We start from the raw sequence: 22,564 nt of genomic DNA on the forward strand, positions 1-22,564 counted from the left end.
GGAGGTCTGTAGGTGCTCTTGGTGCCAAGAGAGCCACTCGCTTGTACAGCCCAGAGCCTCCTTTTTCCACAGGGATAAATCATCATGAATTTCAGAAGTGGATCCTACTCTCATGAAGCCTACAGCATGAATTCTGACATCCTCTGGACACATTCCATGCTCTCCAGCATCCCAACATATTGAACCAAGTGCGTATCATTAGACTTGAACCCTTCTGCCGCCGATTCGGTGCATATGGAGGGACTGGGCTGGCCTGAGACCTGCCTCTCCAGCTCCATCTTCTTGGAGATGACCAAGCCCCAAATGCCCAGAATCTCAGCAAAGAGCTGATGGACCATCCCTTCCCAAATACCCAGATGGGGCCTCCTGCTTTCTTCAGTCCCTGTAGTTCTGTGCTCTAAATTCTGTCAACAGATGAATCCTGTTACGTTTTATAGTTAAAACAACTCTGCATTCCAAGCACTAATGCAACTGACATAATATTGGCCGTGAGTGGTTAAACAGGATGCCTCCTCTTGATCTGCTGGTGGGTGTGTGTGTGCGTGTGCGTGAGCACACGAGTGTTTAACTGTATTACATATACAGAGTCATGGAGTGCCTGCTTCTGCCCACTACAGGAATCTACAGCTCAAACCCAACTGAGAAGTTACTCTTCCTTCCTAAAGGCCTTTAACGCCCTTCCCTTCACAGTAGCTCAATGGAGGAAGCAAAGTGGAGAAAGCAGATTCTTCTCCCCGAGCCCACAGTATCCAGTGAGACCACAGGCTGCCCACTGGGAGGGAGGCAGGCAGCCACCCAAGGGCCACGGACGGTGCCAAGGGGAAACTCAGAACAAATGTGGAAGCAGAGACAAAAAGCCAGGTTGCAGGCAAGTGACACCCAGAGGTGGGCTGGTGTGGGGCGAGAGCAATGTACACTGGCCCAGGCTCCACAGAGAACAGGGACTTTACGGACAATGGGGGATGCCAGGCAAGTCCAGAATAGTCCTTTCCACCACCCCTGGAGAAAGATGGCTGTGTGTGTGTGGAGTGTTTTGTTTCTCACACTTCATTAGGTGGGAGGAGAAACTAGAAGTCTGTTTAGAATGGCCCTGTCCTCGTTTACAATGTGTGGTGTGTATTTATTGATATGGACCTCGGGTAAACAGTATACAGTTTCTTTCCACTGCGTGGGCTCAGGCATTTCCCACAGATTCTCTTTGTTCCCCTCAAGGCCTGAATGCAGCAGACCTTTATGCAGAGAGATCAGGACTCGACATTCTGGCTTTGTTTTGCAAACACAAAGGTCGGCGGCCCCTTGCAGAAAGCTGCTGTGCTAAGACATTCTCTCCCCTAAGTGTGCAAAGTGTTAGCGTGAGTTTGAGGTGGTGATGGATGCAGCGTGATGACATTCAAGGGACAAATCCAATCTGGCTCCTGAGGCAGAGGTGGGAGAGTTGGCCTCCTTGAGCCCTCAGCCATGTTCCTGTCTGGGGGCCTGGCTCCCTGCCGTGACAAGTGCTGGGTGTCACTCCGAATTACAGGCCAAGAACCAACCCGCCCTGACAGCCAGGCCCCTTTTACTGAGTGTGTTCTAATTTCTGAGGCTTGGGGCCCCTTGGGTCTCAAGGACGGGGTCACCCCAATTATGATGCTGGGAATTTCTGGAGTGATAAAGGAAAATTCGCCCCTTGGCTGTCAGGTTGAGGCCGCACGTTGCCTGTGAGAGTCAACAGGAGAAAATCAAGTTAAACCAGTGGTGTGACTGTGTCTGTCTTGACCAAAGGACCCTGGCGTTCAGGAAGGACACCTGTCACTCTGAAGGGCTGCACTCTGATTTGAAGGGGTGTGGTGGGGGGAAGGGTGGCCTGTGTTTTCCACACCTTTATTTTCAGTACAGAAATCAAATCCTCAGCCAAGCATTGCCTCTGAAATACGAGATGTCAAAATTCATGGGGGCCAGAAAGCAGGCTGAGGCCTTGGATTTTTTTCGTCCTTTCTCTTTAAAAAAAATTTTTTTTGCAGTATAATTTACAGAATATAAAATTGACCATTTAAACCATTTTCAGTGCACACTTTGATGGCATTAAGTACATTCACAATGTGTGTAACTATCACCACTCTCCATCTCCAGAACTTTTTCATCTTCTCCAGCTGAGACTCTGTACTCTGGAAACACTAACTCCCCGCCCCTCTCTCCCCCCAGCCCCTGGTACCCATCCTTCTGCTTTTTGTCTCTATGAACTTGGTTACTCTAGGTACTTCATAAGTGGAATCCTACAATATTGGTACTTTCGTGTCTGGCTTATTTCATTTAGCAGATGTCTTCAAGGTTCACCTGTGTTGTAGCATATGTCCAGGAATGTAGTAGTGCCTTCCTGTCTAAGGCAGAATAACATTCCACTGTATGTATACACCATTATGTTTATCCATTCAGCCATCGATGGATACCTGGGTTGCTTTTGGCTATGGTGAATAACACTGCTATGAACATGGGTGTGCAAATATCTGTTGGAGGGGCCTTGGGGTTTACATTAATGTTAACCCCGTCCCCTCTGATAAGAGGTAGACGCTTGCTCGTGGATGAGCCAGGCAGCCAGTGCTCAGCAGTTCTTTAGCAGCAGACTAGGGTGAGGTCTCAGGGGAGCGGATGGGGAGGTACCTGTGCACTGAGGCTGAGCTTGGGACCGAAAGGATTAAACTCCACAAATGCAGAGGATGCTCTGTCCCCTTCCTCCCAGAGCCATCCTGTGACCTGCTGGCTTTGGCCACACTTCTCAAAGTCCCCTCACCCACAGTGCAAGGAGACTCACGGACCAGAACAAGCCCTTCCACCTGGCCTGTCTGATCGGGCTGTGTTTTTTTTAATTAAATAATTTTATGGAGGTATAATTTCCAGAGTAACTGCTCAGATCTTAAGTGTGCAGTTTGACAAGTTCTGACAAATGTTTACATCCATACAACCACCACTCCAATTGAGATAGAGACCATTTCCATTAGCCTAGAAAGTTCCTTTGCGCCAGACTGCATTTTAGCAACTTCTTTTAGAGCCAGTCGATATTGCTGCAGCTTCAACAGGGTTAAGGGACTTCGAAAAAGCCTGTTGGGGATTCTAGGCTGTGAAACCCAAGGTGTCTTCAGCTCTGAGTCACCACAAAAGGCACTTCTTTTTTTCTTTCTAATTTTGCAGTTGAGTAGACACCCACAGTAGTCTGGCAAGGGAAGTTTTGAACTACTGGAGCCCCAAACAGACTGTGGGACCTCAGTTTCACTCAACAATTCAAAACCATTCACTCTGCAAGCATGTCTGGGGCACCCTCTGTGCCAGGCATGGGGCTGGGCGCTGCTGTGGCAAGTGAGGGGCAAGAATGGTCCCTACACGCAAGAAGCTCAGTGCAGCTGGGGAGACACTGGGCAGAATGGAAAGGGGAATGGCATCTGGGCTGGAACACAAGTTGGCATCTTGTGGTACTGCAGAGGCAGACATCATTCGGGCTCAGGCCAGCAAGGAAGGCTTTCTGGAGGCAGGGGTGTGCAAGCTGGCCCTTTAAAGGATGAGCGGGGTTTCAACAGGAGGCAAGAAAGAGAAGAAAAGGCCAGGCTGGGAGGACACTGTGTCAACGAAGGCACTGAGACATAGGAAAAGCTGTCATTTACTGAATGCCTATCATGTAATAAGAATGAGGCTAGGTGCTTCATCTTCATGATTCTCACAAATATAAAATAATAATGATGATGAGCACCCTACGAGGTAAATCATTCTAGGGAGTGTGTGGCCAAGTGACTCCCCAGGTTCACAAAGCACTGCACGTGGACTCAACCCAAAGTCTGGGTGCTTCCGAAGCTCGTGTTCTTCTGCTGTTTACTGTGCTTTGGGAAGAAATGTATGTGGGCAGAAATATACCGAGACTGAATCATCGGCCTGCTGCACAGAGCGGAAGCAGGAGAGGCACCAATGTGCTCTGAATGGCGTTCTTAAGACCGGGGCCTTTCAACTCTCGGTGGTTCCTCACTTGGTTCAGATTTCAATGAAAATGGCAGGAGCGACATTACATTCACAGAAAGAGCTGTGTAAACTCTGCATTATGCACGTGTCTCTCTCTGTGTTTTTTTCTAACGCCATAGGAAAAATCTCATTTATTGAAAATAATGGGGGCTAATTCGTAGCATTATTTTTTCTAAAAGCAGTCTGATTTACACAAAATGGCCCAAAGCAGGCTTACAAGGATCGGAAGCTCAGGACGACTGTCCAGGAGTGGATCTTCCAGAGTGTGCTGGCACGAGGAAATTCTGTTCTCTTCGTTACTGTACCTGCCCCTGATTCTTGTTTAACCTGTTAGTCCCTAGAGAGACAGGGGGTCCTCAAGCTATTACAGATGTCATCTCCCTTCCCTTTACCCCAAATGCCCTGCCCCATCCAGAGCTGCCAGGGGAGGAGCTTCCTGGGAGCTCCTGGGTCTACCTGGCTTTTCTCTGCTGGCCAGGATCAAGGCTCCCAGGGGCTACAGGGAAGGTGCGTCCGTGACCCGGAGCTCTTTGTGTTGCATCAGCTGCTAAATTGCCAGGAAAGACTCACGTATTCTCTGACACCAAATGCCATGGGAGCTGTTGGGCCAGGAGCTTCTAGTCTCCTCAGCACCCCAGCCCAGCCCAGCCCATCCTGGCCTCCTCCCCAAAGTGGGTGGAACAGTGGCTCCAGAGGGAGGGAGGGAGGGTCAGGAGCTCTCGAGCCCCTTAAGTGAGTCTCATTTCCCCATTGCATTGAAGGGCACTCCTAGAAAGGCAGACATCCCTGGATCCAGAGTCCACATTAAACCCGCAGCCCCAGGAATGGCCAGCGTGCAGCTACGTCACCAGGCACAGCTTACTTTTATCCACAGATCTGCACACGCGCCCACACACACTCCCCCTGACTCTCTCACACACTCGCCATATATATGCAATTCCTCCACTGCCGTTGGACACCCAGACCTGCCATATGTGCACACCACCCCTTTTCCTCCCCAAATAGCGCCAAATCACTTTATATGCGAGGAAGGACTGAGAGCTGCCTCTCAAACATAAAAGCTACTGGTTGGTAGAAAACCGCTTGAGCTCCCCAGAGATCGGGCCACGCAGCCACTCATACTCCTCAGCTTGGTGTCTCTGAGTGGCAGAGACATGGAGGGAGCCCTCCCCTGGGCCCCCAGGACTTCTCACTGCTGGCCGAGCTCCTCCTCTCTGCCCACGTGCACACACAGCTGCTTGGCTGTCTCCTTTCTCAACAAAAGTTCATCTCTCTCCAGTTGGTCAACTGGAACCAGGCCAACACCCCCTTTCCCGTGGAACACTGTTCCACTCGCAGAGGCCTGCAGTGAAAGCGAGCATCCCCGAGCCCTGAGTCTTCTCCCCGTGCAAAGGGTGGAGTGGGTGACGCTGGGACACACCTCCTCCTGCCTGGCACCCACGTGCTGACCCACAAACCACAGCCTCCAGTGTGGATGCGCTGCCCGCCCCCCAGACCTCAGCCACACCTTGTAAGCTCATCCCTCCCATCATTCAGTCAGTGTTTTAGCCTCAAGAGAAAGTGGAATTTAAATTTTAACACAGGAGCCAGACAAAGTTTAACCTTGGAGATGCGCCTCCTGTGATGGCCTGCTGCCAGGGCCCTGCTCTTGACCCAGGAGCAGGAAGCAGTGGACGGTGCAGAGGGAGTGTGGGCCCTGCACCCTTTGCCAGCTCCCACCCGTCTCCTGCTGCAAGCGAAGCACACAGCACACGAGAGTATTTTTTCTCCTTGCCAGTGAGCTGCTGCTGTCTGTGTACTCCAGGAGGAGGCCATTACAGGGAGTTAATAGAGTTTTAAATTTGTTTTTAAATTTTATAATGCAATTCATCAAATTCAATGTCTGAGCACAGCATTTATGTTCAGACCAGGCAGCATATGTCAAACTGGCCCCAGCCTCCTCCCACCCCTGCTCTCCCAAATGAGGAAGGTTAACCCTTTAGGGTAACTGCCAGGCATTCCCCAAACAGAGTAAGAGGAAGGGCAGCAGAGTGGGTTCTGGTCTGAAGGTGGTTCTGGAATTGGCCTAATGGAAAGGTTGGTGACTTATTTGAGATGCTCTGGGCACCTTTCATGGTCAAGGGTGATAGATGCTGTTCTGGGCCTTGGTCATTGCAGAGGTGGCCACCTGGAAGCTACCGTGACTCAGTTCTTTCAGACACACATCTGTTACGCTCCCAGGTGCCAGTGAGAACGAGAAAATACCCAGGGTGGAGGTGTGGAAAGGAAATGGTGCAGTCTGCTGCTCAGGGACAGATGTGAGCTCATTTCTGCTATTTTTCACCCAGAAGGATTTCCTTTAAGAACGTGTTCGGCTGAACTCAGGATCATTATTGTAACTTGGGATCAGTTGCTGCCGAATTGGAAATAAGTGAGATTTATGGGACCAGGGTTTTGTGAAGAACATCTCGGGTATCAGGACTTGCAACAGATCTTCTGTATTACTAACTGCAGTCAATCTTGCCTCTTATTAAGCTTTAATAAGTGACTTTTGGTTCTAGGGAAAGTTCCAGAATAGACATCGCCAGCAAGTGAAACTCTGTTGGTCCCAGAGCAGACTGCAATAAAACAGCTTCCTTCTGGGGCCCTGACAGCAGGGCCTGCAGCCGACAGAGGCCACAGAGGCCCAGGAGGGGGTGAAGGGTCCCCTTGACCAACACGACCTGGCTGTGGGTAGGTGGCGGGAGTAAAGTAACAAAGCACAATTATCAGCTCTCCTCCCGGCACGATAGAGGCCTCATCGCACCCTGGTCTGTTTCTGAAACAAGCCTGTGTTCAGTTAACAGAACCCGCAGGGTGGCTGCACCCCAGCCCCAGATGTCTGGGCACAGGTCAGGGAGTGGCCACAAGTCAGGGAGTGGCCACCAGGTGGCAATGACTTTTTGTCACTGCTGTCTGGCGGCCTTGTCTGTGTGGGTGACATAGACGAGAGGGTTTTCAGGCAAGCTTCTGCTCAGCCCCAGAAACAGTCCGTCTCCACCTCACTGAGCAACCAATGTTGACCCAAGCTTTGCACGTCTTAAAAAGAACAGACCGCAAATGGAAAGTTAACCCTTCCTTGAAGACAGCCCCAATTAAACATCCTGTACTGCTTTTCAGCTCTTGGGGGGCTTCTGCCCAATGTCTCGCACAAAGACAGACGGAGCTCAGTGCTCCCACTCTACCCAGCTTCAGACTTCCTGCTTCTAATGTCACATAAGTAAAAATGCTAAGGTGGGGTGGGGCAAGAACCCTGTGTGGCCTCGGCTCTCCTGAGCAGATTCAGAAACAGATGCTGAGGACCAGGCACAGGTGGGATGTGGGAGCTGGGGTGGGGCTGCGCTCGGCAGCCGGCGGGGGTGGGGGATGGGCTGGGATGGAGGGAAGAGCATCTTGAGGTGATGCAAGTCTTTTTGCATTCAAGGGCTTGCCGGCTTCCAACTTGCTACTTACTGCATTGAAAAATATTCCACACGATTGAAGAACTATTTTCCAAAACAAAATGCTGGTATTCATCAGGAGGCGCGGGTTGTGCAGTGTGAACAATTCACTTTCGTTAAGTACCATATGGCCGCTGGTAGGAAAACGCTAACATGTTTCAACAGTACAGCTGGGGTAGGGCTCCTTTATTCACCGTGCAGATGGCTCTAATTGACATCTCTCCTAAAACAGGTCTCCAGCATTTCTGCAGGATCATTAGAGTAATTAGTTATTAAATACCATCACCACTTTTAGAGAGGGGTCTGATCCTTGGCAACATTCCACTGTGATGGAACTGACAGGTCCTGGCTGAGGACAGGTCCCGCCAATGGGAAGGGCATGCTAGCTCCTCCTCCTCAGTGGCAAGGCCAGGGAAGGACAAAGACTTCGCTCATTCCAGTACAGCCCCGTGGAGAGAACTCGGGCAACCAAAGAGCTCTGGACCAGGGTTCTAGAGCCGGGCTCCTCTCTTCTTTAGCTGTGTGACCCCACACATGCCTCAGTCATCCAGCCTCAGTTACCCTCATCCCTTAGATGGGGGTAATAACAACTGCCCCCTCCGCTCTGCAGGGCTAGATTATACAGTGAGGAGCAAACGGAAAGAGCTGGAGGGACTAAAGTGCTGTAGTTGAAGCTGTCTTGGAGCTCGTGTTTGAGGCCCAGCTTGGCCCACACCTCTTTGGTGAGTGACAAGCCGTGGCTTCTCAGGACTTGTCCACACCTGACATTGGTCCTCAACACTGTGGCAAGTGAGCCTTTGCCATATTGTGACCGGAGCCCAGTCTGCGCTGCTGGCTGCCCAGGTTGTCTCAGGAGGCCGTCCTGACTGACAGGCCAGAAGGTCAGTTCAGGGGCCGGGAGGCTCAGCCCAGTCTCCAGGAGCCCCTGGAGACAGCCTTGCAGGTGGAGGCTCGTCCAGGTTGGAGACTGTGTTTCTAGACAAGACCAATATTCCATCCCCCAAACCGGTCCTTGAAAGTGATCAGGATATATCAGAAAACAGCCCCAATGTCTGCCCCTCATTCCCAAGTATGTGCACTGCCTCCCATCTGCCAGGTCTGTACTGAGCCTATGCTTGGGGTGGCGGTGGACAATGGGGGCCGAGGTCGGGGAGAGGGGAGGAGAATGGGAAGGACCTCTGCTGTTTCCCAGAGTGCTGAACACACAAAGGGTGCAGTAGACCCCACACTGCAGTGTGCGTGGTGGTGGTGTGCAGGCAGAATTCATGTGAGATTTTTAAAAGGAGCTCTCCAACCAGTGCTACGTACTTGAGCCTCAGATCTGGTCAGGGGGTGGCCTGGCATTAACCCCAAAGAGGAGTTTCTAGTCTCAAGGGGCAGCTGAGGGTGCGTAGGGGCCCATGGGATCACACATGCAGCAGAAGCTCTGAGGGCCACCCCCCTCAGCCACCCAAGGCCCAGGGGCTGCCCTACCCTAGCCCCTTTGTGGACTCGGCTCTCCCCGACCTGTCTCCCACAGCACGCATGCAGCCAGCACCGCAGTGCGAATCGCGCTGTGTTTTCGGGAAAGAAAGGGTTCCGAGGCACGTGTGTGCTCCTAGGAGTTCGTCCAAAAAGTAAATACATGTATCCAAAGGGTAATATGGATTTAGGAAATAGCCTTCATTTTGAGCTCTTTCCCCATTGATTGAGGGTTAATAGCATGACATTATTAGTTTAATTTCACAGTCTAATCAGTTTCCTGTTTTATTGATCGAAGGACTTGTAGCAATTGTAATTCTGTGAGGCTGAAAAGCAAAATTCGCGACTAAGGGAATGAAGCTAGGTGGCTCTCGAGCTCAGGGGCAAAGGAGCCCAAGGTCTCATCCACAGAGCTCACCTAACGGGCCACGCAATTCACAGGTAAACTGTGCAGTCACATCTCCTTCCTCCCACTGGCGAACCACGTGGAGGGTGCAGTGTGTCCAGACCCCACAGGGACTACTAACTAGCATCAGAAATGGAGACCAGCCTTCGAAAAAGCCCCTCACCCTGACGATACTGGAGCCCACATCCACCTCGAATGTCCTTCTGAGCCCCAAACCGGCCTGGGGCTTCATTGTTAAACACCCTCCGTGAGCAGGGCCCCATCTGTGTGATGGAATTTTTTGGTCACTTTTTCAAATCAGAATAGAAACAATTTTTAGTCTATAATTATCATTTCTTTTCTCAACAGACAAATGTTTCCTTTTCAATTGTAGGGCGGAAAAAGCAAAGAACAACATTTTAAACCAAAAAGAAAGATTAAAATTAATTTCCTCTTTACAGAAAAATACAACAACTCTAAGAAGCCAGGTTTTTCTTTTCCCAAAAGAGCAATGACTGCAACAGTGTGTTCATCGCCACCACTAATGCCCATTTTTAAGAGGCAAGTCCTTGAGAGATGGCGGTGATGGGGTTTGCAGACCTGTCTCTGGAGTCAGGCCTGGGACCCTGATCTAGAGGAGGCTGGGCAGCTCCTGATGTCTGAGCTCACTTGGGAGGAAGGATCCGAAGCCTCCGGATCAGGGTCAAGGTCTGGGGTCTACCCGTTGGCCCTCAGTTTCCCCATCTCTACATCTCTATGGGAGTGCTACTCATCTCACAAAGGTGTTGGGAGGAGAAGTGCTTTGGGACTCTAAAGCATCGAACAAATCCTGCTGCTTTCAACATGTCGTCAAGACTGACCAGACCCATGGTTAAGAAAGCAAGCTTGCTGAGATGCTGCCTCTGCGCACAAGCTCTTCGGCCCACTCGGAAAAGGCAGTCCCTCCCCATCCCCACTCTCATGCTCTGGCAGCAGGCAGGAGGAGAGCTACAGACAGGTGGGCATCTACTGAGGACACTCTAAGTGCCAGGCCCGGGACCTGGGATTCTGCAGCCCAAGACCGGCCGGGGCCAAGTGAAACCCCACGATGGGTGAGCTGTGGGGGACCCCGAGGGAGGGACGGCACACGCCAAGGAGGAGGAGAAGCAGGTTGCATTCAGGGAGCTGAAAGGGGTTCAGTGTGGCCGGAGCAGAGCCTGCTCAGGCGAGGAGGCAGAAAGGTAGGAAACACGTGTTTCCTCTGTGTGAGGAGCGTCAGAGGTCTTGTGGTCCATGTTAAGGAATTTGGTTTCAGAACTCGCCAACAAATGGCCGAGACTGCTCAACTCTCCTGGCGGAGGCCCCATCCCCACCCCACCTCCAGCCTCCTCAACAGGGAAGAGGGCATGACACGTGTCCACAAACGCACTTGACCAGTGTGGCCACTGCTGATCCCACTCTTAGTCCCTTTGGGGGCCTGCCATCACCCAGTGCTGTGCTGGTAAATGTTTAACAGCCAGCTCTGGTGGCGCTGGGGGACGAAACAACACACAAAACCCAGCTAGACCCTGATTTGTAGTGTTTGCCAGTCTCTGTTGTATGACTACTCCCACTTTGATTTCGAGCTACCAACAGGATGTCACTGAACATGGAGCTGGGAGGAGATGGCAACAATGGGCTCCGGGAGCCAGCCCCAGCTTGCCACATCCTGGGGATTTGTGAACAAGTGTGGAGGGTGGGGCCACGAAGATGCTGCCCCAAATCTACTGCTGCTGCTCTGTGCCTGAAGACCCCATGCCATCGTGGCAGCAGGGAGCAGAGCTGGCCACCACACTGCCACGCTCCTCTGCCTCTCCTTGCTCTGACCCTCAGTGCCTCTGATCCACCAGACCATGTCCAAACACCTGGCATTCAAGGCTTTTCACACCTGCTGACACCTCACACTCTCTCCAGACTTTTTTCTCACTGTCCCTGCCGAGCCCTCTGAGCCTGCTTCACTGTCTCCTCGAGGTTCCTAGGCACACCTCAGGCTATCCTGCTGCCAGCTTACAAGATTCCCTCTGCCTGTGACGCCTCCTCTCCCGCATTCCTTAGTCAAACCCTGCCCGTCCTTCAAGGCTGAGCTCACGCACCACCTCCTCTATGAAGCTTCCTCTGAAGGCCCACAGGCCCCTGCACCTGTTGGCGATGAGCTCCATGGTGCACACGGGCACGCCCCTGGATGACTGTATACGCTGTGCACTTTCCTGGCAGAACAAAGACTCTGGGACCTTCTGCTCAATGAATCACCACTCCTCATGGTGGTCTCCCAATTCAAGATTCTTCCTGACCCGACTTTACTTTCTGACCTTTGAAAACTCATTAAGGAAACAGAGAAGGGCAAGCATTAGTGTCCAACATCCATGCTTCCAAGGACAAAATGACCATGGGCCCAAGGATCTCAGTGACTCACTGCCATGGCCAGGCAGGGCCAGAGAGGTGGCTGGGTTACATCGGGAGGGAGCTCAGTGGCTGCCCCGGCCACAGAGTGACTCTTATAGCACAACGGGCAGGGCCTGTGGCAGAGACACAGGATCCCTATAGTGACCGCAAACAGGTGGAAAAAAGCAACTGGGTGTCCTGTGCACCTGATAGCCTTCTAAAAATAGCCAGTGGGCCCTGGCTCTCTGCAGGCTCCCCTTTGGGTAGGGGCAGGGGCCGAGGCTCGTGGCTATTTGATCACTATGTTTCAGAGGAGTGAAGCAAGTCACAGCTGGTCTGTACCTTCCTCTTCCTGAAGCTGAGCCTCAGCCAGACACGCCAGCTTGGGACTGGGGTCCTGGGCCTGGCCTGCCTTGCCTCTTGCTTAGTTCTGCCTGGCTGCCTGGGGGAAGAAACTGTTCCTTGTCTGCTGGTCATGTGGGAGGGGAAGGGAGACAGGGCATGAGCAGATGCCAGCAGGCTCCAGGCACCATTCCTTCTTGGCCAAGGGACCTGGGTACACAGACATTCTCCACAAACCAAGGCACTGACAGCATTGAGCAGAAATGTCATAATCTGGAGCCACATGGCGTAGGAGGAAGCAAGAAAAGAAATAAGGAATTCTCCAGGCCAAGCCCCAGAGGTCTCCTCTGCCTTCCCGCAAGGCCAGGCTCGGGGACAAGCAGTGGGCAGCGGAATGCGGAACAAAGGGAGAGTTCTTCTTTTTCAGGCACAGGCCCAGTTCTCGGAGCCCCAGTCTCCTCTGGTTTCCTCCTCCCTCCTCTGTGTCTAGACGGGAAGACTGGAATACTTAGCCCTGGCACCCTGACGTCGTGCGTGCGGCCTCCTTTCCCCAGGACCAGCACTGTGGCTGCACCTGGGTGCTCCACTGGCTCAGGGGAACCTTTCAAAAACAAATCCACTCATTAGAAGTAACAGTGCGTACTCTTACTGGCCAGAATGTCAGCGCATTTTGGAGATTGCTAAGTCACCCAGTGGGGAACCCAGGTGTGAGAGGGTTCGAGTAAACCATTTCAGGGAGCAGAATTACTTTCACGTACGATCCCGAGAAAATAGGAATCGCCTGTCTCCCCACTTGGAAAACGCCTTTCCAATTCTTTTGCTGAGGCAGGGAAACTGGGAGCTTCTGTTTTCCTGGAATGTTTTCATGCCAAGTGCGCTCCTCTCACTGCGAAGTCCTTCAGAAGCTCTGACTTTTAAACACAGTTTTCTTTCTGGGTCTTGGGGGGACACACAGCGTTGCTTATTCTGAAGAAGCTGGCAAGGCCAGCCAAGAAGTGGAACAGATAGGAGTGGAGATTCCCGACACCCCCCAGTCCCTCCACTGGCCCCCGGCCCCTCTCCGGGTTGAAGACCACACACACCCAGCCGGCACGTTTCCCCTCACTCGCACTGTGCTGGGGTCATGTTGCTGAAATGCGATGCCTGGCCCGCTGGCCTGCCAGCAAGCGCGGCCACCCTGGCACAAGTGCATGTGAGAGCCACCCACCCGTCAGCCGCGAACATCCATCACGGTGACTCGGCAGCCGTGGCCCTGCTTCTCCCCTCCGCACCTCTCAGTCCCGGGTGGCAGCATCTCCCGGCCCGCCTTCCTCAGCCCCTCTGAGCGCGAGCTTCTGCGCGGAGCCCAGGCAGGCCCGGTGGGCACCTGTTCGCTGCAGTCTCTTCTGCCCTCCTGCCAGCTTGGGGTTTGGTGTAGTGGAAAGAGATGCAGACGAGGAGCCAGGCGCTGGTTTGGGCGGGCTCTGCCACTCCCTAGCAGAGCTCTGAGCAAGTCCTCTCAGTTCTCTGGCATCAGCTTCCTTCCCTGAGAAATGGGAATTCTCAAGTCAATCTACCTACCCCACGGAGGTATCATGGGGAGAAAAAGAAACCCACACGGGGAAGGGGTTTGGAAGAGCAGAGCAGGCTAGTAAAGAAGTTCATTGTCGTTAAAGAGCAGGGCTGAGGGTGGCCAGGCAAGCTCCCGAGAGAGACACGAACCTTCCTCCACGAATCATCTCTTTACGAGAGAAGTACTTACTTCAAGGTGCCTGTTTCCTCTTTGCTAACAGGAATTGTAGGATCGTTGCCAAGAGTGAGCAGTACAAACAGCAGATAATCACTTGGACGAGAAGCCTGTTGAAACGAGTCTTTGCTGGGGACAAGGTCGGCTGGCAGCTTGGCCTATAAATCAGAGCTCCCTCCTCAGCTCATTGGCTCTTGCAAGAAGATGAACTCAGCTAGACTCTGACATTTCACAGCTCTGACAACCAGAGCCTGCACACAGTAGGGATTCAGACCACGTTTGTGGAACTAGATAACCGCAGAGGCAGCTGGAAGTGTGCGGGGGCAAAACCCCATCCTCTCGCACTGGAGATTCACTCTATAGTGCCAAGGAGAGGGGACAAATCCGAATCAGAAGGGACTCCAGGCTGGAGCAGGAGCGTGGTTCATTCTGCCAGCCTTCACTGAAGGGATTTTGGGGCGGGGGGGAGCCGAGGGAGGTTGGAATTAACATCCTTACTGTATTATGTTGCAGCAGTGATAAGACCAAAATTTTAGGATTTTCTTAATGAGACTCCTGCATTCACTGGTTTTCCTTATCAGCACAGGCAAGAACCATAGTTAGCATTTATGTCCTTTGCTTTAGAACGGAGGAAGGATCATAAGAGGGATTGGCAAACTCGCTCTAGAGAATACCCATGCACCCTCTTTGCTCTCCCCACAGAACGCAGGCACTTTGCCCCTGGCCCGCCCCAGACGCACTGTGCCGCTGCCCACTGGCATCCAGGCAGCAGGCTTTCCCACTTCTGAGTTTGCTGAATAAAACGCAAATTGAGGCTGCAAAAGAAACCCATGGAAGTTCAAATGCCAGGCAGTTCAGAAGGCCTCCGCCCTCTCACTCCCGCCCCAGGCTTTGGAAACCCTCCCCGCCCCTCCAAATGCCTGTGACCACAGCTGACAGGCAGGGGCAGGGGTTCTAATGCACACGGCTCCACACAGACAGCTCTAACGCCTGCCAGGGTCAGCTCTTTGGAGACTGTGACGAGAGCAACAACAGTCAAGCCTGTACAACAAGTCCTCATGTCCACATGGCCTTGCTGCCTCTGGGGCCAGAGTTCACTCTGTGTAGACTCTGTGCAGTGACTGCCATGCACCCATTTTACAGATGTGCAGCCTGGCCCCTATAGGTGGTACATGACTTGGCGCCATCTAGAGAGAGCTGACGCTGGAGTTAGGAATATAAGCCGGGCGTCCGGACTTAGGGCTTGGGTTGGAGGAGACCAAACCCCTTCCCCAGGGCCTGGGCCGTGGGTTTCTCCTCTCACACACTCCAGGAATGTCGGTCCCTGTTGGGGCAACCAGCCTGTTCTGTGGGAAGAGAACCTGGAAGGCCTGACTCACCTTGCCACCCAACTTGGACAACTATCCAACCTTGCAAAGAGGCATTTTTTGATCAGATTTCAGAAAGGTAAAAGGTTTCCACTCTGCCCAGAAATAAGAAAGAGCCATCCCTCCTTTATCCCAAACACAGACATAAGTCATAAAGCAATCAAACAGGGCCTTAAACAAGCAAGTCGACAGATGGCTTCGGCATCGTAGTGCAGAAGCTCCTTGTTCAAAGGAAAGTCCAGCATTCTTTCTTGTAGCCCACTAACGCTTCCTTTGCACACAATTCTAATGAGCAGGTCCACAGCAGGAGAAGGAGGTGCTGTTGCTTCAGGCAAGAATAAGGTAGTAAGTTGACTGGATGAGAATGAGGGGAGATGCAGAAAAACTGTGAAAAGCAGGAGCACAACCTCAGCAAGCACAGCAACCTTTGGTCATTTAGTTCAGGGCCAAAGGTCCTACCTCCATGAGTCCCTGAGTGTTAACGTATCACTGCATAATAAACGATGCTCTGAAGGCTGCAGACTGGGAAAGAGTGCAGGCTTTGGAATTCAACAGAGCTTTGTGTCCTGGCTCTGATATTTATCATCTGTATGTCCTTGAGCAACTGGCTTGAACTCTGAGCCTCTCTTTCCTCCAGGAAATGGGGACACAAGTACTTCCCAGCTATGGGGAGGAGGCTGCCCGTAAAGTGCTTAGTGGACAGTGCCTGTGTCATGCAGAGAATGTTCCATTGCATCCAACCCACTGTGCAAGAGAGGCATGGGCGAGCAATCCCTTCGGAAGGATTTCCCCAACACAGTTAAAATAAAAGAAAGTTAGGGCTTTACTGGGGGTAAAAGAGACAGAGAGAAGACTCAGAGGAGAAGCTAGAGGAAACGTGGGTGGGAATGAGGCAGGCACAGCTCCGTCACCACCTACAGAACACCTATGGGTACCAGGCACTGGATCTAATGCCATCCCCCCAACTTGCCTGTAGTTAGTATAAAACTCCATTTTACAGACGAAGGGTCTTATACAGGAGTGAAGACACTTTCCCAGGGCTACACAGCTCGTAAGTGGGACTCAAATATGGATTTATCTGACTCCAAAGCCAGTTTCTTAACCCCTACACCACATGGGGAGGAAGTGAGGGAGGGGCATTGTACAAAGTCCATGGGGAGATATTTGCAGATGCCAGGGTGGAGGTGGAGGGGCAGCTGGTGGGCCTGAGCGGGGCGGAGCAGCTCGCCACTCACAACCACCCAGTTGGCCCTGATGCCATTAAATGGGCCTATAGGGCAGGCTGCAGCTACAGCTGCAGTACACGGAGGAGGCCTTTGACCCTGAAACCTCCTTGTGAAGTCTGAGCATCCGTCCTGGCAGCAGTTTGCGACATGGTTGAGGGGAAGGAAGTCCACCTGGAAACTTCCAACACAGGAAGCTCGCCTCCAAGGGTGCTGTGTGGGAGCCCCCTTCTCTTCATCCTGCAAGTAGGGCCCAGCCAGGAGGGCTCGGGCCCAGAGCTTTCTCCAGGGGTCCTTCTGGATTGCCAAAAGGAGGGTCCTCTCGGGGAGACCCTTGCATCAGCCTCCTCCCACATTATCCCCTACACATACCTCTGCCCATGTTCCTTACCCCGGATGGCCAGCAGGGAAGAGGGACAGGAGGCCCAGGAACCCTCCACCATAAACCCTCCTAATTCTCATCACCTAGACTGTGTATCCAGCAAAGAAACGTACCCACAAAGAAAACAGCAGAGTGAGGGAGAGAGGTCTTTGTAAAACGCGGGCATTAATCAGAATTCGTATCCAGAGAAAAAGGACCATTGTTAAAACCCTCTATGCAGCCTGAACTCTGGTTTATGATAATGTAACATTTCCAGCAATAACATTCTGGGAGCAAAGAGAGATGAAAATGAGTGAACTTTATTCGGGGATCTCATTACTACGAGTGTGGTCCCTTTTCCTAAAATACAGAAATATCTATAACGAGGATTTGTGTTGTCCTAAGAAAAAATATATGAAAAAATGACCTAAAAGCATGGGAAAACTTTTATATGCTATAATACAGAGGCTTGTTTCTCTTTAAAGAGTTAGGGTATATAAATAGTCCACTGAGTGAAAAGATGTGTGTTTCATCACTGGCATCCACCCTCCCCAGTGCGGTACAGTGGTCTCACAGCCTCAGGACACAGGGAACAGGAGCCAGGGCAGTGGCCTGGCCTTGGCCTCCAGCAAGCCAGCAGGAAATCCCAGTGAGTCCATTCCTTGGATTCCAACAGGAGCGAACAAGGCGAGCTTTGTTCTCCGTCTCCCCATGGCCCTCCTCCAAGGCTTTGTTTTAAGTAGTCAATGAACCACAGAAGTCCAGACGGAAAGGCTCTTTCAGGCTCCTCTCCCTCTGGCCCTCCCATTGCACAGATTAGAAAACTGAGGTCCTGGGAGGTGCAGGTACTTGCGCTGGGTCTCATGAAATGACAGAGGCCAAGCCCAACAAAATTAATGCAACGCACACCCCCTAGTACCCCATTTCCAGGGGATCTGGCCCTCCCTGAGATGGACTCAGTTTGACCGAGGGCTTCACCTCCCCTGGAGCGGCCACTGATCCCTTCAATGAGACAGAAGGCCTGCAGCCCCATCCTGCTCTCCCTGCGTTTCCCTTACCTGGCTTCTCTCCCGGGCGGGCAATGCTCACAGGTAGTTTAAGCAGACAGCCCCTCTGCTGACAGCCCCCGGGAAGGGCCCAAGCCCCGTCCTGCCGTGGGGCTGGCCTGGGCTGGCTGGGTGCCGCAGCAGCTGTCCAAAGGCCATGGCACACTGGCCAGCAGGGAGTTAACAGATACTGTAGAAGGCATATTCTGGGGCTGAGCTAGCAAGTGAGAATGCCTGGGAGGAGGAGTGGGGGGAGGAGGAGAGTGGGGGCCAGGGGCCCTGAGGATCTCAGGGCACCGTGTGCAGGACTCCGGGAGACCAGCTCTTCTCTGCATGCTGCCTGGCAGCAGCGGCACTCAATAGGCTTACAGACCAGGCCCTTTCCCTGTGCCCCAGGGGAGTCAATACTAATAAAAAGAAAGTACTGCCCAGAGGCTCAAAGGGGATGGGACACTTTGGCTGGCTGGTCTGGGAGTTTCAGCTCCATATAGCATCCAGAGGAACTCTTTCAGAGAACAGTCGCTGGATTCATGATATGGGGTTAGATGAAGTGGGGAGAACAGCTGTGGAGTGGGTCAGAGATGGAAGCGACTGTGGAGGGCAGGTGACAGCCTGGGGACATGGGTCGGGTGGGCGGCTCTGGGAAAGGCCCAGTGGGGAGTGAAAGCTGAGTACAGACAGTGCCTGGGGGGGGGGGGGGCCGCTAAGAGATGTCCCAGGCATGGGTACAGGCCAGAGGGCGCTAAGGCGTGGGACACGGCACCCCAGGAGGAGCTGTACTGGGGACTGGGCCAGGGCGGCCCGCACCAGAATGCAGAAGACACATGGAGGCTTCCTGGGGGAGACAGGTTTACCTGGGCCTGGGCAGGACTTCCGGGGTTGGCTTTCCAGGCCAAAGAGTGGAAGCTCACGCCCAAGTCAGGAGAGCGGGGCTCGGCAGACAGAGGGAAGCGGGGCCTGAGGGTGCAGAGTGCCTCCAGGAGGAAGGGAAGTGCCTCCTGCTCTGACAACCATCCCTGATCCCTGCCTGGAGGCTCACCCCTCCCCAGAAGACCATGTTACTCTCTCACGAGTCAACTGAGTGGACCCCGACTCTTTCATCTTTACTTCTAAGTAAGAAAAACATGTCAGTGAAACCCCCTGAGCACTTCTTAAAGGGTCAGGGTGATGTGGGAAAAGGTGTCCTGGGCCACCTCTCACGTCTCCTCCATTCTAGATGCCCACTGAGTGGCTGGGCGAAGGGAGTTTTTGGCCTGAAGACTGAGCCTGACCACCGAATAGGATGCTCCTGAAAGCTACAGGTATGCAGAGAAGTGAGCTCCAGCCCACGGAAGCTGTCCGCTTTCCAGTAATAATAATAATAATAGTTGTTTTACTGTAATTACTGCTTCTATCCTACCCTTTATTGAGCATTTATTAGGAGCCACATATTGTCTCATGTAATCCTCACTATAACTCTCTGAGACATGTATTCTTTCATGCCTATTTAATAGATGAGAAAACTGGAAAACAACTTGCCCATGTAGTAGCTGATGGAGTTAAGATTTGAACCCAAACAGTTTGAGGGAAACAGAAACACCTATTTTACTCTTCCATACCATTAACCTCGCAGAGCCCAAGGAATGGAAGGCCAAGTCTATTGGAGGCAAGAAGACGTGGCACTGAAGTGCTTTCCTCAGGGCAGGTGGGAGCTGGTGAGCAAACTCAGTCCTGGAAACAGGGCTCCTGGAGCAGCCGTCCAGGCCCCGGTGTGGACTCTCGGCATGCGGAGACACAGAGAGGAATCCCATTAGGAAAGACATGGAAACCATGAGCGTCTTGTATCCATTCTGTGTCTGCAGGCTGAAAATACGGCAGAAGAATTTGGAAAGGCCGATAATTTCAAATTTTATATTATTTGGGTTCTATTTAAAAATGTCTGTCAAATTGCTTATATTTCTGAGTTTAGAGAAAAAACAAGTCCATAGATGGCAGGTCCCTGGGCCAGAACAGAGCAACCAAGAAAGGACGTTATTTGGGCTCGTCCTTGGACACGGGGCATGGGAGGCACACCTGGGACATTGCTCTGCGCGCATCCTCCCTGTGGACCCTGTGGCCTCAGCTCCATGAGGCAGCTGATGAAGGGGCCAGCCCTGCGCTCTCTCTGTGACAGGCAGAGGCACACCAGCCACCAGTCCGCCCCAGCCCACTCTGCCTCCCCTTCCCTTCAGCCCCAGGGGCCGCCATCCTTAGAGCTATCAGTGTGGACACACACGGCTGGAGCAGACTTGGTTCTGCTCCCAGGGCACCACTGCTCCACCCCAGAACAGACTGTGAGGGCTTTGGAAGCAGGACTCTGCGCACGAATTCCTCCTTGGCCTCCCTAGGGCCCAGATCAGGCATATTTCCTGATTGGCCAACTGGCCCAAGGGTCCACTTCCCAGGCCCTTGCTCGTGAGTAGCTCAAATTCCAAAAAGTCTGCCAGGAAGTCAGCTGTTTGTAACTCAGATTGTACTTCTCTGTAGAGACAAAGCTGTCAGTGGTCATGGGGCTGCCTGGCTAGACCACAGAGGCCGATATCATAATCTAGCTTGCTGAACTGTGACACAAAAGCCCAAATTATGTGTGTTGCCCCCCAGGGGTTCTGCAGGGTGGGCGGGAGGAGAAAAAGAAGGGAAATGGCCCACTCTGCTTCTTGGTGCTGGCAGTGAGTTTGGCCAGTTTAGCATTCTCGTGCGTGCGTGTGTGTGTGTGCATGTAAATTGAAGGGAAGCTTTTTGGAATCGACAAATCTGGAAACTGTGACAGTTGGCCTTGAAAGAGCAATTGCTGGGCTCCATGCAAAGTGCCCTCTGACCTGATGCTCCCAGTCAGCCCAGTAGGTGCCCACGGCCCCAGAAGCAAGAGTCTTCTGGAAGTGGAGCCCTGCCTTGGCTTCTCTCCCCTCGTCCTCGACTGCTCTGATGGCCAGGCTGGGCAGGGCAGGAGGGATCCATACGCCACCCTGAAGCTCAAGTCCAGGGGGCTCAGGGAGCCCTTCTAAGCACTAGAGGGCACAGGAGACCCTGTCGTCCAGCTCGATGTCTATTAAGGCAGGGCTTGGGCAAACAGACCAGAACTCACAGCCTGAGAATCACAACTGATCATTTCCCTCTTCAATAAAGCATGCTTGACCAGGCCCATCCTTTGCGGGGGATGAGTATCAACTGCCTGCGAGGTCAGGCTTCTCCCGCGCTCGTCGCTCGCTCACGGAGCTTCCACTGAGGAACATCTGCTCTGTGCTCGGAGACCGTTGGGTCTGGAAGTCCTCAGCCTGAGTCCTTGTCCTGGGTGAGAGGTCAGGCTCTCAGGGCAGATGGAATGGACTGCAGCCTGACGCATGGGCTGTGCGAGGACCTCGCCCTGAGGGTGCAGAAGTGTGGTTTCGTTGGGGAGCCATCTATGAACTTGCTCTGACACACAATCGTGTGCAATTGCTAACAAGCAATCACGTACAACTCGGAGCTTAAATGAACTCTGCCTCCACGGGTTCTTTGAGTTTTAGCGCTAGTTCGATGTCGATCTGTGTTTACGTAACACCTAAGGGCCAGGCATCGTGCTGGGCACTGGGGACGTTAAGACAGATAACACAGTGTTCCTGCCTTTAAGGGGGACACATGCATAGCTTATTATAATTGTGATAAGAGTTATCACAGAGAAAAACACACAGAGCTGTGGGAGCAGAGCTGGGGCCCCCAAGGCCCATAGGCGTGGTTGGCAAAGGCTTCCCAGAGGACACGGTGCCTGAGCGGTCTCCAAGGGGGGAAGCCCACTGAAGGACGAGAATGACACTGCAGGGAGAGAAAACAGCCATAGCAATGAGAACAGAGGCAGGAAGCTGCACGGTGTGCTCGGAACTGAGAGGGGCTAAGGGTGTTTGGAGCAAAACAGGCCAAGGGGGTGGGGGATGAAGCTGAGGTGGCAGAGGCCAAGACATGGCCCCAAACGCCACCCAGGTCCCAGAGTGCCAGGGGTCTGGCAGGCGGTCCTGTTGAGAACAGACAGGGCCTCCCTGGGGCAGTGATGGTAGGGATGGAGAAGGTGGACGACATGGAGAAATAGTCAGGAGGCCGTTCTGGTAAGACTGGCAGCTGACGGCTGTTGTGTTCCTTAATAAGCGCCCTCTGTGTGCTGAGCTAGTGCTCGGGGCAGAGAACGAGAGGCGTCTAGGACGAATCCCAGTCTTTAGGCTTAAAAAACTGGGGAGATGGTGGAGAATTCTATTGAGACTGAGAAAACTGGCAGAGGACCGAGTCCAGGGACAACCTTGATGGGAGGGGAGGAACGTGAAGATTGGGGGGGTTCTACCCAGGAGAAGCCGGCAGGATGCAGCCTTCCAGGTCAGGGAGCCAGTCCAGATGTTTGGATCAAGAGGATAAGAGCTCACCATGCCCCAGACTTGGCCCTTCTTTCCAACAACAGTGCCTCAAAGGAATAAAGTGACATCAAGGATTCACTGACTGACGACGGCTGTGCACCTTATGTGTCACATCCAGGTTCTGTGGACAAGTAGCTGCTTCTCCAACTTTGCAGATAGAGGCACCAGGAACTCTGCCCTGGGCTGTCCTTGGACCCCTGCTGTCAGCCTTCCCCAACAAGGCTGAAGGCACTTGTCAGGATGGGCGAGACTGAGGGAAGAAACTGCGGGGGCGTCTAAGGCAACTTCCAGGGAAAACCATCTGTCCAGCTTCCTGTGGGGCTGCAGCCACCCGTCGTCCATGCCACGCTCTGCTCCTGGAGGCCACTTAAGGGCTCTCTGGTCTGGAGCAACATGGTTCCAAGGCCCCCCCAT

At 52.9% G+C, this 22,564-nt stretch overlaps 1 protein-coding gene across 4 annotated transcripts in view; it reads right to left on the reverse strand.

Annotated features, from left to right (window-relative positions):
- KLHL29 (kelch like family member 29) overlaps positions 1–22,564 on the reverse strand; it is a 311,959-nt gene that overhangs the window by 165,736 nt on the left and 123,659 nt on the right. The window contains exons 1-2 of one of the 4 annotated variants that reach the window (XM_046660077.1): positions 13,772–13,898; positions 13,238–13,555 (exon numbers count right to left, since the gene is read on the reverse strand). The exons of the other annotated variants lie outside the window; for them this stretch is intronic. The gene's annotated coding sequence lies outside the window, so the exon portion shown is untranslated. Of the gene's footprint in view, positions 1–13,237; positions 13,556–13,771; positions 13,899–22,564 lie in introns of those variants that run through there. 4 annotated transcript variants of the gene reach the window in all.

Source organism: Equus quagga, chromosome 5, assembly GCF_021613505.1.
Source record: "Equus quagga isolate Etosha38 chromosome 5, UCLA_HA_Equagga_1.0, whole genome shotgun sequence".
NCBI classification, from domain to species: Eukaryota; Metazoa; Chordata; class Mammalia; order Perissodactyla; family Equidae; genus Equus; species Equus quagga.